Source organism: Dermochelys coriacea, chromosome 1, assembly GCF_009764565.3.
Source record: "Dermochelys coriacea isolate rDerCor1 chromosome 1, rDerCor1.pri.v4, whole genome shotgun sequence".
Lineage (NCBI taxonomy): Eukaryota > Metazoa > Chordata > Testudines > Dermochelyidae > Dermochelys > Dermochelys coriacea.
The window spans coordinates 72,835,339-72,850,788 of NC_050068.2; the positions used below are offsets into that span (position 1 = coordinate 72,835,339).

The 15,450-nt window shown below is 38.7% G+C and overlaps 1 protein-coding gene and 1 long non-coding RNA gene across 7 annotated transcripts in view; one reads left to right on the forward strand and one right to left on the reverse strand.

The window, feature by feature from the left end:
* PCDH9 (protocadherin 9) overlaps positions 1-15,450 on the reverse strand; it is a 931,878-nt gene that overhangs the window by 222,293 nt on the left and 694,135 nt on the right. The gene's annotated exons all lie outside the window — the stretch shown is intronic.
* On the forward strand, positions 430-8,537 carry LOC122457960. Its single transcript, XR_006277754.1, has 3 exons — positions 430-661; positions 2,963-2,965; positions 8,525-8,537. It is a non-coding gene; the product is annotated as an uncharacterized LOC122457960 (long non-coding RNA).

The following is a 15,450-nucleotide window of genomic DNA, read 5'->3' on the forward strand; positions in this document are numbered from 1 at the left end:
TCAAGCCCGACTGTGTTGGTGCCCAAACTTGATGGCACCACTTGGTTTTGTAATGGCTTTCGCCGGCTGAATGAGATATCCAAATTCAATGCATACCCCATATCGTTGAGTTAGTTGACCGCCTGGGCAATGCTCGATTTTTGACCACCCTTGATTTAACACAGGGATACTGGCAGATTCCCCATGCCAAAGATGCGAAAGAAAAGACGGCATTCTCTACACCAGAGGGTCTGTTTCAATATACTGTTTTTCCTTTTGGACTGCATGGGGCACCTGTCACCTTCCAGCGTCTTATGGACAAGCTCCAACAGCCCCATACCAGTTATGCAGCAGCATACATGGATGATGTGATTATTCACCCCCAACTGGGAAACCCACTTAAGAAAGGTGGAAGCTGTTCTGAACATGCTAAGACAGGCTGTCCTCACAGCCAACCCAGCCAAGTGTGCTATAGGGCTAGCTGAGGCTAAATACCTTGGCTACATTGTAGGAAGGGGTATGGTCAAGCCCCAACTAAACAAACTAGAGGCAATCCAAAATTGGCCCCGGCTGAATCAGAAAAAGCAAGTCTGGGCATTCCTAGGTCTGGTGGGGTACTACCGATGATTTATTCTCCATTTTGCTACCAGAGCGAGTCCCGTGACAGACCTGATAAAAGCCTGTCCAGACGTGGTGAAGTGGACAGATGCCACAGAGAAAGCATTCCTGGATCTATAGACAGCCCTCTGCAGTAACCCCGTGCTTATAGCCCCAGACTTCAAGAATTCATTTTCAAATAGTTGCATCTGAAGTAGGATTGGGAGCTGTCCTATCGCAGATGGTCAGAGATCAAGAACACCCAATCCTCTACCTCAGCAGGAAACTCCTCCCGAGAGAGCAGAAGTATGCCATGGTTGAAAGAGAGTACCTAGCTGTGAAATGGGCCATGGAAATACTACGTTATTACCTTCTGGGATGATGGCTTACTCTTGTGACCGACCATGCACTCCTCCAGTGGCTGCAGCGAAATAAAGAGAAGAGCTCAAGGCTGACCAGATGGTTCCTGTCTCTACAAACTTTCCAATTCACCATACAACACCGGGCTGGAAGCCACCATGGCAATGCAGATGGCTTGTCATGAGTACACTGCCTGATGTCCCAAGTTGCCCAACCCTGTTGTGTTGAGCAGAGGGGGGGATATGTGACAGGGTCAGGCCAGATGGCTATAGGAGAGTAACAGAAGGCAGATATATTAGCCCCAGGCTAAGTAGGTCCCTTTTCCCTGGGTAAGGTAACAGGGAAGGGTCCAGAACAATCAGGAACCTTCTGGAGACAATTCAGACAGGCTGATTAGAACACCTGCAGCCAGTCAAGAAACTGCTGGAATCAATTAAGGAAGGCTAATCAGGGCACCTGGGTTTTAGAAAGAAGCTCACTTCAGTTTGTGGTCTGTGTGTGCGGAGATGGGATCAAGAGGCACTAGGAGCTGAGAGTGAGAACACGGACTCTTGGAGGATTGAGGTGTACAAGCATTATCAGACACCAGGAGGAAGGTCCTATTGTGTGGATAAAGAACGTGTTGGGAGGAGGCCATGGGAAATTAGCCCAGGGAGTTGTAGCTGTCACACAGCTGTTCCAGGAGGCACTCTAGACAGCTGCATTCTACAGGCCCTGGATTGGAACCCGAAGTAGAGGGTAGGCCTGGGTTGCCCCAAATCTTCCCAAATCCTGGTCAGACACAGGAGGTGTTGACTTGGAGTGTGGGTTCAGAAAAGGCCAAGCTGAGGGCTGCCGTGAAGCTCCAAGGCGAGCAAATCCACCAATAAGCATAAGACCCACCAAGGTAGAGCAGGAACTTTGTAACATTACTTACATGCCTCCAGCTTTCATCCAGACCACACCACACAATCCATTGTCTATAGCCAAGCTCTACGATACAACCGCATTTGCTCCAACCCCTCAGACAGAAACAAACACCTACAAGATCTCTATCAAGCATTCTTACAAGTACAATACCCACCTGTTGAAGTGAAGAAACAGACTGACAGAACCAGAAGAGTACCCAGAAGTCACCTACTACAGGACAGGCCCAACAAAGAAAATAACAGAACGCCACTAGCGATCATCTTCAGCCCCCAACTAAAACCTCTCCAATGCATCATCAAGAATCTACAACCTATCCTGAAGGATGACCCATCACTCTCACAGATCTTGGGAGACAGGCCAGTCCTTGCTTACAGACAGCCCCCCAACCTGAAGCAAATACTCACCAACAACCATACTCCACACAACAAAAACACTAACCCAGGAACCTATCCTTGCAACAAAGCCCGTTGCCAACTGTGCCCACATATCTATTCAAGGAACACCATCATAAGGCCTAATCACATCAGCCACACTATCAGAGGCTCGTTCACCTGCACATCTACCAATGTGATATATGCCATCATGTGCCAGCAATGCCCCTCTGACATGTACATTGGCAAAACTGGACACTCTCTACGTAAAAGAATAAATGGACACAAATCAGACGTCAAGAATTATAACATTCAAAAACCAGTCAGAGAACACTTCAATCTCTCTGGTCACTTGATTACAGACCTAAAAGTGGCAATTCTTCAACCAAAAAAACTTCAAAAACAGACTCCAATGACTGCTGAATTGGAATTAATTTGCAAACTGGACACCATTAAATTAGCCTTGAATAAAGACTGGGGGTAGATGTGTCATTACACAAAGTAAAACTATTTCCCCATGTTTATTTCCTCCACCTTACTGTTCCTCAGACGTTCTTGTCAACTGCTGGAAATGGCCCACCTTGATTATCACTACAAAAGGGTTTTTTTTTTCTCTCCTGCTGGTAATAGCTCACCTTACCTGATCACTCTCGTTACAGTGTGTATGGTAACAATCATTTTTTCATGTTCTCATAGAATCACAGAATCATAGACTATCAGGGTTGGAAGGGACCTCAGGAGGTCAGCTAGTCGAACCCTCTGCTCAAAGCAGGACCAATCCCCAACTACGTCATCCCAGCCAGGGCTTTGTCAAGCCTGACCTTAAAAACTTCGAAGGAAGGAGATTCCACCACCTCCCTAGGTAACGCATTCCAGTGTTTCACAACCCTCCTAGTGAAATTTTTTTTCCTAATATCCAACCTAAACCTCCCCTACTGCAACTTGAGACCATTACTCCTTGTTCTGTCATCTGCTACCACTGAGAACAATCTAGATCCATACCTCTTTCAGGTAGTTGAAAACAGCTATCAAATCCCTCCTCATTCTTCTCTTCCGCAGACTAAACAATCCCAGTTCCCTCAGCCTCTCCTCATAAGTCATGTGTTCCAGCCCCCTAATCATTTTTGTTGCCCTCCGCTGGACATTTTCCAATTTTTCAACATCCTTCTTGTAGTGTGGGGCCCAAAACTGGACACAGTACTCCAGATGAGGCCTCACCAATGTCGTATAGAGGGGAATGATCACATCCCTCGATCTGCTGGCAAGTGTATATAAAATCTCCCCACTGTATTTTCCACTGCATGCATCTGATGAAGTGAGCTGTAGCTCATGAAAGCTTATGCTCAAATACATTTGTTAGCCTCTGGGGTGCCACAAGTACTCCTTTTTAAAACATAAGGTGGCTTGGGGTTTTTGAATACAGCATTCTATTATGTTGTAAATGGTATTTCATAATTGTCTCATCATCTTGGATCTACTGAATCACTTTCTATTTGAAAACTTTTACAAGCTCCAGAAATGACACTCTATCCAATCCTGCCGGTGAAAAAGAAGACACACAACTGATCAACTTTTTACCAAAATTAACCCTTTTTTCTTTCATCTCTAACAATGCTAAAATAAAATTGGCAGGTATCAGTAAGCTACTTTACTGGTTTCAGACTAGTAGCCGTGTTAGTCTGTATTCGCAGAAAAGAAAAGGAGTACTTGTGGCACCTTAGAGACTAACAAATTTATTTGAGCATAAGCTTTCGTGAGCTACAGCTCACTTCACACATCGGATGCATGATGCATCACGAAAGCTTATGCTCAAATAAATTTGTTAGTCTCTAAGGTGCCACAAGTACTCTTTTTCTTTTTTTCTACTTTACTGGGAGGACCAAGAAAAGGTAGGGATGATTTCTCTCTGATTATATCTGGAAGTTTACAAGCTCTCTTTGTACCCTTGTAAATGCAAGCAATTAAAATTATTAATGTAACTTCAAGTTATTGCATTTCTGGTTGCCCAAAGCATATAAGTCAACCCCTTACAGTTCTTGGTATATTAAAAATTACATCCTCCTCTCATCAAGTCTCATTGCATGGGCAATGTTATTTTAACCGCCCTATTCTACTGGTGCATTTCAGTCTCAAAGTGAGATGGCTATAGGAGATAAATGTATTCTTTTGTGAGGGACTATTAATACTGAACTACGCTACAACAATTGATAGTGAATCCAAAATTAAATTACGACTATTTAAAATCAGACAAAGAATGTATGGATTTCTGCATATGTGTTCAAATATCATAAACTAACACTATGGGATCAAGGTAGTCATTTAAGACATACTATATCACTCACATATTGTCCTAATAGAATCTTTTTGGTCAAATGATATGAATATTATAGGAAATGGTACAGAATCATAAGATACTGGCTGAGTCAGAACTATTATTTGCTACATGAATTTTTATATATATATTTAACCAAAAAAGTCATTTAAAATGGATTCCAAGTTCCTTTGGTTGTGCAAAAGCTCAGTCATCTCACTTTTTCAGTGAAATTGGCTGAATTAGCTCAAATGAACATCATGTTTATAAAATTAATGGCAAAGATTAAATATTTTTGTGTGAAATTAGGTCAATTTAACTTTTCTAATTGGAAACAGAGGAGAGGTACATGACATTGATATGGAGTTCATATAGTGATTTAACAGTTCAGGATTTTGCTGTTTGTCCTCATCTCCATTATTCATATGTGTTTTTATCTATATAAACATTTTATATATTAAAAGCTACTTGAATAAAGACGGAAGTAACAGATCGGAACTCAGCATATACATTAAATCACATTTTCACCCAGGCCTTAAAAAATATTTGCTAACTGCAAGAAGTCAGAGAAAGCAAATTTTTAACGTATGGACTCTTTCTTTTTTAAAGATGGTTTTCCTCTGAACATATTTCAAGGAAAGTGGGGGAAAAGATATTTAAAAACCCTAAACTTCACAAGCAACCAATCCATTAAAATAGATTCTTTCATTTCATTTTATCATTTTATCAGATCTCAATAATTTAAAACTAGAATCTGGCAGGCTATAATCAATAATATAGCAATTTGTTCAAGTAGCAGGGTGTTTATGATGGTACTTAAGCCATCTGTAAGTTATTGAAAGTTGAAAATTATATTGACAGTAAATGGTTTAAAATTGATTCCTGCCATCTTGTTTCAGTGTGGTGATGAAATAGTCTTCAAAAGGCCAAAAAATCTGTGATCAGACAGATAAAAAATGTGAACTTTTCTGTAAGGAAATGTTACAGCTCATCTAATGTTAGTTCTTGATCAATGAACACTACTTTAGTTTTAAATATACAGATTGGCTGCTTTCTCACATACTAATTGAATAGTACCCACTAACAAAAGAAATATAAAGCTTAAAAACAATAAATGTAACCAAAATGGAAAATGTGAAATGATGTATACAATTTATTCCATAGAAAAACTATGCCCCCCTAAATACATTATTTTCCTCTTGGTGTTTTCTGTTCCTTACCTCCTGCACTTCTCTACCCCCTTCCATAGTCATTTGCCATTTTATTGTGTTCTTGAAGTAAATTGAGCCTTGATCCTCCTAATGCACCCGCATGGGCAGTCCCTTACTTTCAGTGTGGAGTACCATTGAAATCAATGGGGCTCACCATGGGTGAAAGTGTCCACACATGTGGATCTGATTGCAGGCCTGGGATGTTAGCTTGTGAACTCCGATAGACAAAGGACCTTGTCTTTTTCTTCATCTGTAAATCACACATCTCTGTAGTGCTAAGTACATATAAACAACATTGTTATTTATATAATTTCTCTACAGGATGTTTAAAAAAATAAACAGAAAGGAGATAATTTTCCATTGAATTGGGAGTTATTTCTATAGAACATTATTATTTTTATGGACCCATATGGGTTTCATCCCTATTATATTCTATAGAGGTTTGTGAGGGATGGTTATAGCAGGGTAAATCAGAGAAACTCCGAAGGCTAATGGAATCAATTTCAGATTTAGACTCTGATTCAGGAAAGAACTTCTATTCAGGACAGCTCCTAACATGTACTTAAATCCCATTGAAGTCATGCTTAAAATTAGGCAAATGCTTATGTGCTGATCTGAATAAGGATGGACTTAAGTCCATACTTAGGTGTTTTCCTGAAACAGGGCCTTATTGAGATGTAACAGAGATAAGAATTTGGCCGCCAGTAATAAGATCATATCAAATATACCAATATAACCAGTTTTGCTCTGGATGTATATATGAGTATATATGCATATAGACCCTTACCAGACATGAATTTGGCCATGTTTACAAGAACTCACTGCTGACTGTATCTTTCATTTGTGTCATACACTATGTCAACTCTCATCATGCACCGTTTCTTGAACAACATTTGAAATATTCCTCACTCTCCAGAAATGCTGTGAAAAATCTGTGTCTGGTTGTTTTTGTTTTGTTTTGTTGATTACTATAGCAGCCCTTTGAATAAATATTTGTGTTATTATACTGTCACATTAAACATCTTACTGCTAGCTTCGGAGGAGCTCTTTTTTGCTACTGCTATGCCCGCTGGTATGCAACATCACAATTTGTTTTGTGTCACAAGTGAGACACACGTGAGTATAACAACACTTTTTAAAGATGTCCATTGAGATCTCTCATTGAATTAATGTCAGATATGATTTGTCCAGAAAGGGCTAGGCACAAAACTTGTAGATACTGAAAAAGATGTTCTGGATGCTGTTCTTTGGTTGGTCAAAGATAAAAGACAATGTCATATGCAAAGCTTTTTATCAATGGTGGAAAATTAGTGAATCAATAAAAAACAAAAAGCAGACAGGCTTTAAAACATTGGTGATCTAATGATCTAAAAGGCTCCTGGTATTTAATCAGTGCATAGAGAATATGTAAGTAGCAACAGCGCCTTAAAGGTCCATCAATCCCTTCCCCCCAAATATTTCCATTGTTACATAATGACCATGGTCAACAGGGTTCAGCATTACAATTCTCGACCATATTTAGATGCTATGGTAAAAAAGGGGTCATTGCCTAGAGATGTGTATTCAGTAGTCCATTATTTTCAATATCATTTCAATGTATCAATTTCTCTTTAACAAACACATATGCTCTGCACATATAAGCTCATATTATACCTTCAACAACTGAAGGCAAGTGCAGGAAGAGAATCCTTTTACCAACAGAATCTCTTTTTCATTCTTCATCCTTCCACAACCCCTTTTTCCTTTAATGTGTAATACCTAATGTACTCCTTAACTTCCACAGATTGGTGCATTTGAAGATTACTCAGTCTTTCCTATAAATTAAATAGGGAAGCAGGTTGTCTTACTATAGCTCTTGGCAGAGTTCTAAACATCCAAAGGTCTTTGTGCATCAGCTGCTGGGGTGGTTTGAAAAGTGTGCCTCATATCAGGGCAATGAAAAACCCCAGGATGTTCTTAACCAGATCACAAGGTCAGAAAGTACACCATATTGTTGGGACTTTGAATGACTTCTTCATTGGCCACTGAAGCCTCTTCTTTAAGGTGCTACATCATTCCATAGATCCAACTGCTAACCTATCAAAAGTTTTTGTGGACAAAACCTATTCTCCGATTAAGAGGATAAGAATGCTAATCTACATCAGACATATGTTCTTGTCTTGGCCAGACTGTTCTATATAATTATGTTTTCCCCTAACTTAATCATGGGTTTTTTTCCTCTTAGCTTTTAAAACAAATAAAAAACATTGTGTTTAGAGGAATAATGGATAAGTTGTCCCCCCATTGGAGGTCTTCTACAGGTATTGCCGAATAGTACTGGAAATTTTTGAAGTGAAATATTACTCTAACAATTTACACTTTTGAGAGAGAGAGAGAGAGAGAGAGAGAGAGAGAGAGAGAGAGATTACACTGTCATTTATCTGGACACTGATACACCCATGGGATGGGTGAACTGCCTATGAAATTTAAACTACACTCTTAATGCAAGACATATTCTGTTGTCAACTCAGCTCAGACATCTTCAATATCTTAAAGTGCAAAGATGTCTTTTTGTGAACCTGATAAAAAGATATGTACAACATTGTCAATTAAATCAATACACATATGCCAAAGTGAGTAAACATGTTCATTATCCTACTTTTCATTATTATTTTTCCCCCTGTAATGAAAGATATACAGATGGAGCCAAATTTTCTGGAATATCTTATGTTCATTTATTCTGTGGAAATAAGAAAATATTTTTCTTCTTTGTTTCTAACATGTTAGTCATAATGCTTTGTTTAAAGTTTCCACTTAAAACGAATTGAATACATTACCTAGTAATTAAAAAAAACATTTTACTATATTGCAGTTCTGCTTTCCATACTACCTGTTCCTAAATCTTGCCGTATTTTACATAAATTTATTCTCCAATAAGAATTTCAATGCCCTTGTTCTGAGGTTTTAGACAAAAGATGAAGCCTATAAACACCAGGCATATCAATCAGAAACATCACAGTCAGCACTAAGTCTAATAATGAAAATCATGATTTCATAAATCATCTTCCACAGGTTGGGGTCATCTTTTAAAAAATTCTTATCAGGTACAGCTTGAAGATTTCTCAGTCTCTCATTCACCTTTTTTAATGAAAACAATAGAATAGATGTCAGCATACAAATGATGTGACACTTTTTTTGCTTTAAAATATGCTGGAAAGGAGAGATTATACTTTGCTTTGACCTTGAAGTCAGGTGAAGTCAGGATTTTTTCCCTCAAAGTCCAAGAATAACTTCCTTTCACAGCTTAATAATGAAATACATTTTTCTAATCAGATGTGGGTTTAATTTAATCAGATGCAGATTTAATTTAAAGGACTTAGTGGTCTATGAGGCTTTTCCCTTTGGAGTCACTGTCCACCAATCAAATACTAGTAATTGCCAAAATGTCCCTCATTACTGCAGTTCCTTAAATGAGTCAGGAGCCCTCCACTTATAAAATCAGACATTTAAATTTCAATAGACGAGTCATTGGCACTCTAAAAACAAAATCCTTTTTTCTTCATTCTTCTCTAATACATGAAATGAAGACTAATGTCACATGTTTCTCAATTACAGCTGGTTCTGCTTGAAAAATACAGGCCCTGATTCATCGTTGTTATTCCAGTTTTACCTTGTCTGGATGATTTACGTAGTGACTTTCAAACGTCAGTTTTGTAGTTTTTTTTTTTAATAATTCAGTCCTCAGCACTCTTTTGATACAAAGAAAACCTTATTTAAAAGAAGTCAAATTGTTTCACAAAATAAATTATGTGATTATAATGTAGTATAAATGATAAAAATGGATTATCATGATACTGACCGGAAATGATGAGTGGTTACCAGTGAAAAGCTAACGTTTTTCAATAAGTTTAACATTGTAGTATCTGCATTTACTAATGAGAGCATCAACAGTGTTTGTGAAGGTCTGCTGAAAGTTTGGTCACAAGTAATAGAGGAACTAAAAAGCATAAAGGAATCGTGTGTGTGTGTGTGTGTGTGTGTCAATTTCAGAGATTAACTGCAAGCAAATTCAATTTATTCAGATACTGGGGCAAATCATTTGATTTCCAGAGAGCTTCTGTGATTTATTTAATAAGCAATAAGCACCTGAGGTGGAAAAAAATCTTTTGGAAAGAGATTACTATTTACAGACACTGATATCTTTTCTACTAACTTTGCTAAATTTCAATTGTAAATCTGCTTCCTAACATAATTGCGCTGAACTCATGTAATATGTCATCTGTGTTGCTCCACTAGTTAAGGGCCTGCGATTCACTGACATGCTGCAGTATATTTCTATAATGAATCTTGAGCTGCCAAAATCAATATTAAACACACATTAAAGTCTGCCATTGAACATACCAGTTTGAAACTGATGTAGAAAAATGCTACCATAATAAAAAGTAAACCCTCCTACTCAACTGTATGTGCATCAGTGTCAGGAATTGTAAACAAGATAATCTGTGTTGTTAAATTCTTTGTATGTACTCTGTATGGGGATGAACTTTATATTTCCATTTTTTTTGGATGAATAATCCATTGTGCAGATCAACTACTACAAAAAACTTGATGAAATACATAGAAACAAAATCTATGAAAGCAATAGCCAGTGATCAAAGCAAGCCCATGAAGACTGTGGAAGCCCCTTTATAGGTGTGATGCATGGAAGATACTCTGGTTCCACGGGGTAGCTGAATGTGGAAATGGGCATCAATCAGTATCTTCTGCACAGCTTTTGGTTAGCCCAGTAATTCCCATGTGGAAATGTCATTGGGAGTATCAATAATGCCTGAAAAACATGCTCTGTAACTAATTTTCAGCAGCCACAAGTGACGGATCATCCTGAAAGGAGTTGTGCTAACAAAGGAAGGGGATACCTGTAGGTGATCAACATAGAGAACGACACCTGTCTCCTTAGATCTAGTGTTGCCCTTCCTTGTGGATCCCCTAGATCAAATGGCTGGGAGATGTAACCTTTTGACATGTTTGTGGCCTCCAAAAATACCTTATACCTTGAGGAATGCTTCCAAAGAAACTTCAAAAGAGGAATCTTTTGGATTTGTATGTAGGAGTAAGTGATCTAGCCCACAGAACATGCTAAAAGCCTACAAAATTGAGCTTGGTACATCAATACTGATCTCTCCCCATGATTGGGACTCACTGACCACAGATAGATGTGCATGCTACAAAGCAGGTGGAGATGCTAACCATGACCTGTTGTGAATCCCCTACAGAAATCAGTGGCAGAATAACCATTAAATTTAACTGCAGCATGACTGGTCTCTTACAGTCTCATCCTGCAATGGGTCCAGTACCTCATGCAGGGGGTTCAGAACCTTCAACACTGATTAAAATCAATAAGCACTGAATACACTCAGTCTCACAGACACGTAGCAATTTATGGACAAGGACCTTTGTCATAAATATAAAGCGAAGGGTAAACACCTTTAAATCCCTCCTGGCCAGAGGAAGAACCCGTTCACCTGTAAAGGGTTAAGAAGTGAAGATAACCTCTCTGGCACCTGACCAAAATGACCAATGAGGAGACAAGATACTTTCAAAGCTGGGGGGGGGGTGGGGGAAGGGAAACAAAGGTTCTCTAAAAGAAAAGGAGTACTTGTGGCACCTTAGAGACTAACAAATTTATTAGAGCATAAGCTTTCGTGAGCTACAGCTCACTTCATCGGATGCATTCTCCTTTTCTTTTTGAGAATACAGACTAACACGGCTGCTACTCTGAAACCTGTGATTATGAAAGGTTCTCTCTGTCTGTGTGATGTTTTTGCCAAGACCAGAGCAGGGATGCAGGTCAGAACTCCTGTAAAGAGTTAGTAAGCAATCTAGTTAGATATGTGTTAGATTCTGTTTTGTTTAAATGGCTGATAAAATAAGTTGTGCTGAATTGAATGTATATTCCAGTTTTTGTATCTTTTTGTAACTTAAGGTTTTGCCTAGAGGTATTCTCTATGTTTTGAATCTGATTACCCTATAAGGTATTTACCATCCTGATTTTACAGAGGTGATTCTTTTACTTTTTCTTTAATTAAAATTCTTCTTTTAAGAACCTGATTGTTTTTCATTGTTCTTAAGACCCAAGGGTTGGGTCTGTGTTCACCTATGCAAATTGGAGAGGATTTTTATCAAGCCTACCCCAGGAAAGGGGGTGTAGTGCTTGGGGGGATATTTTGGGGGAGAAACATTTCCAAGTGGGCACTTCCCCTGTTATTTGTGTAACACTTTGGTGGTGCCAGCTTTTAACCTAAGCTGGTAAGAATAAGCTTAAGGGGTCTTTCATGCAGGTCCCCTAGTACCCTAGAGTTCAGAGTGGGGATGGAACCTTGACAACCTTCGTTTTTTTAATTGTTTGTAAAATGGCATATGCTCCTATAGCACCACGTAAGTAATATTTTAAATAATTATAACAGAATCAATAGGATTTGCAGTTTTGAAATGATGTTCTTAATTTTACCATTGTTAATGCCCACACAATCTTATTGAGTTCCCTAGTGTTACACTGGTCACGGTTAGGGCAAAATCAGGCATCGTATTTTTAAAAGGATTATTCACCTTTACAAAACAATGAGAAGGCCAGTACAGTATCTGTTTTAATTCTTATATACCAGCTGACATGAAATATTTTACAGTTAATTTGCTTTGTTTTTTTGCATGTGATATTTCATGGATAATTTTCGATTAAGGCAATGACATAATACAATTAACAAACAAGGATATTTTTTAAATATATATAATTAAGATTCAAACTCTATAGTATGGGGGCAAATGCAATACTACACATTTCCTGGAGAAGTCATTGTTCCCATCCTGAATAATATCCTTGGAGAAAACTCTTGGAAAAAAAGCATACATATGTGCAAACATACACAATGTGCAAGTTTATTAAGGGTTTTCTTAACTCCACAAATGAATGGCAGGTTCTCTGCAGGACTTGACCTTGTGTATTGTGGGACTCCTGCTTGAATTATCATAAACTAACAAACATTTCTTGTGATTTGTTGTATGCAGGAAAACTCTACTCTCAGGAAGTCACCCAGAGCTTCTTTTTCTCCTCTCCCTTCCCCCTGCAAGTAGCTCTATGCACATTAGCAGGTCAGCAGAGCCAGCTTAAAATTCCACCTCAGTTGGCTCCTAGAATGTATGTGTTTCAGATCTAGCTATCAGAGGTTTTAAAAGATCTTTATTTCTCTGCACAAGGACCTAAGAGTTCTGCGTAATTACTTTTACCAAGATCAGACATTAGTCATCTTTTCTACCACATATTTCAGATCATAAAACTTAAAGGAAGAATCCTTGCCTGATGATTATTCGATGTTGCAAACACATCCATACTCACACACACACCACTTAATTATATTATTTACATATATATAGCTATTCCATCTACATTTTTCAATGGCCATTTTGCTGCACTCAGGAAGGAGAGTATACTGCACTGAGAGTAACGTGTGACGAAGTGAAAATATATTGAGGAAACATCAGAAATAAGACTTGCAGGTTTCTTCTACAATTGAGTAAAGTTCTTTTATATTATAAAGATTCTTGAAGTGTCATCCTAACATGATTTAAAATCTACTGTTTTAAAAGGAATTAGTGTATCTTCAGAGATTACTTCTCTTTCCTACTTCTCATTTATTGCTAACCTGAGGAAGTTTGTAATAATTCAATTTAATTTATATTTCCCCAAAGTAATTCAACTCAATGGATAATGCATACAGTGCTTCTGTATTAATAACACCAAGCTGGAGACAGTAGAGTACATATTGTATACAGTGGTTACAATTAAGTAGGAAGACCTGAGACAGAAGCATTTAAATCAGTAGCTTTGCATTGCTTAGGAGAGTAATGGACCCTGAGGTAAAACTGAGGGATCTCTTTATCTAATATGATTAAAACTATTGATAATTCCTAAAGTGCAGGCTTCAGCTGCTGTTATACACTGCATTGCTCTAGGTATTAATAGAAAAGTAGGAACACTGGTTAAGCAATTTATTTAATAACTAGGGTCCATATTCCATTTTCAGTTACAAGTAAACCAGTACAGGTTCAGAGTGGGACCACTGATTTCTTATGAGACTGAAATGGTATATGTGCCTCAGTCTTACACATCTGTTAAATGCCTGCCAGGTGTGTTATGAAGCACTATAAAATCCTCAGAGAAAAGGTGCTAGCAACCAATTATTCATTATTAAGCCTGGGCCTATAACCCTAAATCCTTATTCACTGTTTAATTATCATTACTCAGGCAAATTGCCATTAAAGTCAATGAGACAGCTTCTTGAATAAGGAGAGAGTTGAGACTTCAGGATTTAACCTATGATTAATTTTAACATTACTAATATTATCACTGCTGACCACAGTGGAGCAATATTATCCCCAAAGTTGAGGGTGGGAATGGTGTTGGGCCATAGTACTGTTATGCTGGAAGAAGTTAATGGCTGCCATCAAGGGGATCTTTGATCTATGGACCATCATAGACTCAGTTAAACTAAGCGGAGTGCTAAACACCCTTCATTCAGGTTAATTGGAATCAGCAATTAAATGTCATTTATGTAGTGATAGCTGGAAACAGTAGACACCACCACCCAAGGCAATGAGTAGCATGGCAAGGCCTGGTCAGGATCTAAGCCATGTGGGGTGAGGGGTTGACCTAAAACTGGTGACAAATGCAAAGGCAAACACATGGATGCAGTTGACTTCAAAAAACTCTGTTTGCTAACTATACGCAAACATACAAGACCAAGATAGACAATGCTGCTCTGTTCTGGTGGCTTCTTCATTAAGACAGGGAGGTCCACTGGATTGTTCCCAATTATCTGAAGGGATACTGACCAATTCCTAATTCATTACACTCTCTTCAAGGAATAATACAGGTTCATGGCAAGTGTTGCTCCCTTGCCTGTTCTTGATACTTTTTTTACATACTTAGGTATATTTTTGCAACTTACATCTTGTAATTCCATTTACTGATTCATTTTTTACCTCCTCTTCTCTTGTTTGTCATTGATAGCTTCTTTCCCACCCTATCACAGCTTGAAATCCTCATTCAATTTTTCCCATATACCATTTCAAAGCTATTACAGATAATGACCAGGACACATACTCACACACAATATTCTGCATCATGCATCATCGGCGCACTTAATATTGTACAAACAGAAAAAAACCTTGGGTTCCCGGCAGTGAGGACCTTACGAACTGTATGTGTGAACAGGGGCACCCTCAAAAATTCTTCACATCACACACAGCTGAATCACTCTCACTTTAACTGAGCATGATGCCACTCAGATTTGGCCCAGCCATCCCTTCATCATGAGAAGGGCTGCCAGGCCAAATTTCAGTGAGTGGTGTTGCAACACAGCATACAGGGTTGCAGTGTCACTCAGATTGGTGGTCCTATCAAATGGGTGTCTGGGGCAGTCTGCCTCTCCTCCCACCTCCCCGGCAGCCTTGACATATCCAATGTATACACTGTGAATAATGTGCCGATGACTGTGGATATCACTGCGCGTGAGAGGCAGAAAGCAAGAGACGTAATCATGAAGTGGCCCTGAGAGGGAGCAGAGACACAGAGCCCCTTAGGGCACAAAAGTCACCAGAAAGGCAGGTTTTGAAATGGTCATCAAGGAAACTGTCTGCTGTTGTTTATTCCCTGTGTTCAGGGAAACAGGACTCTGTG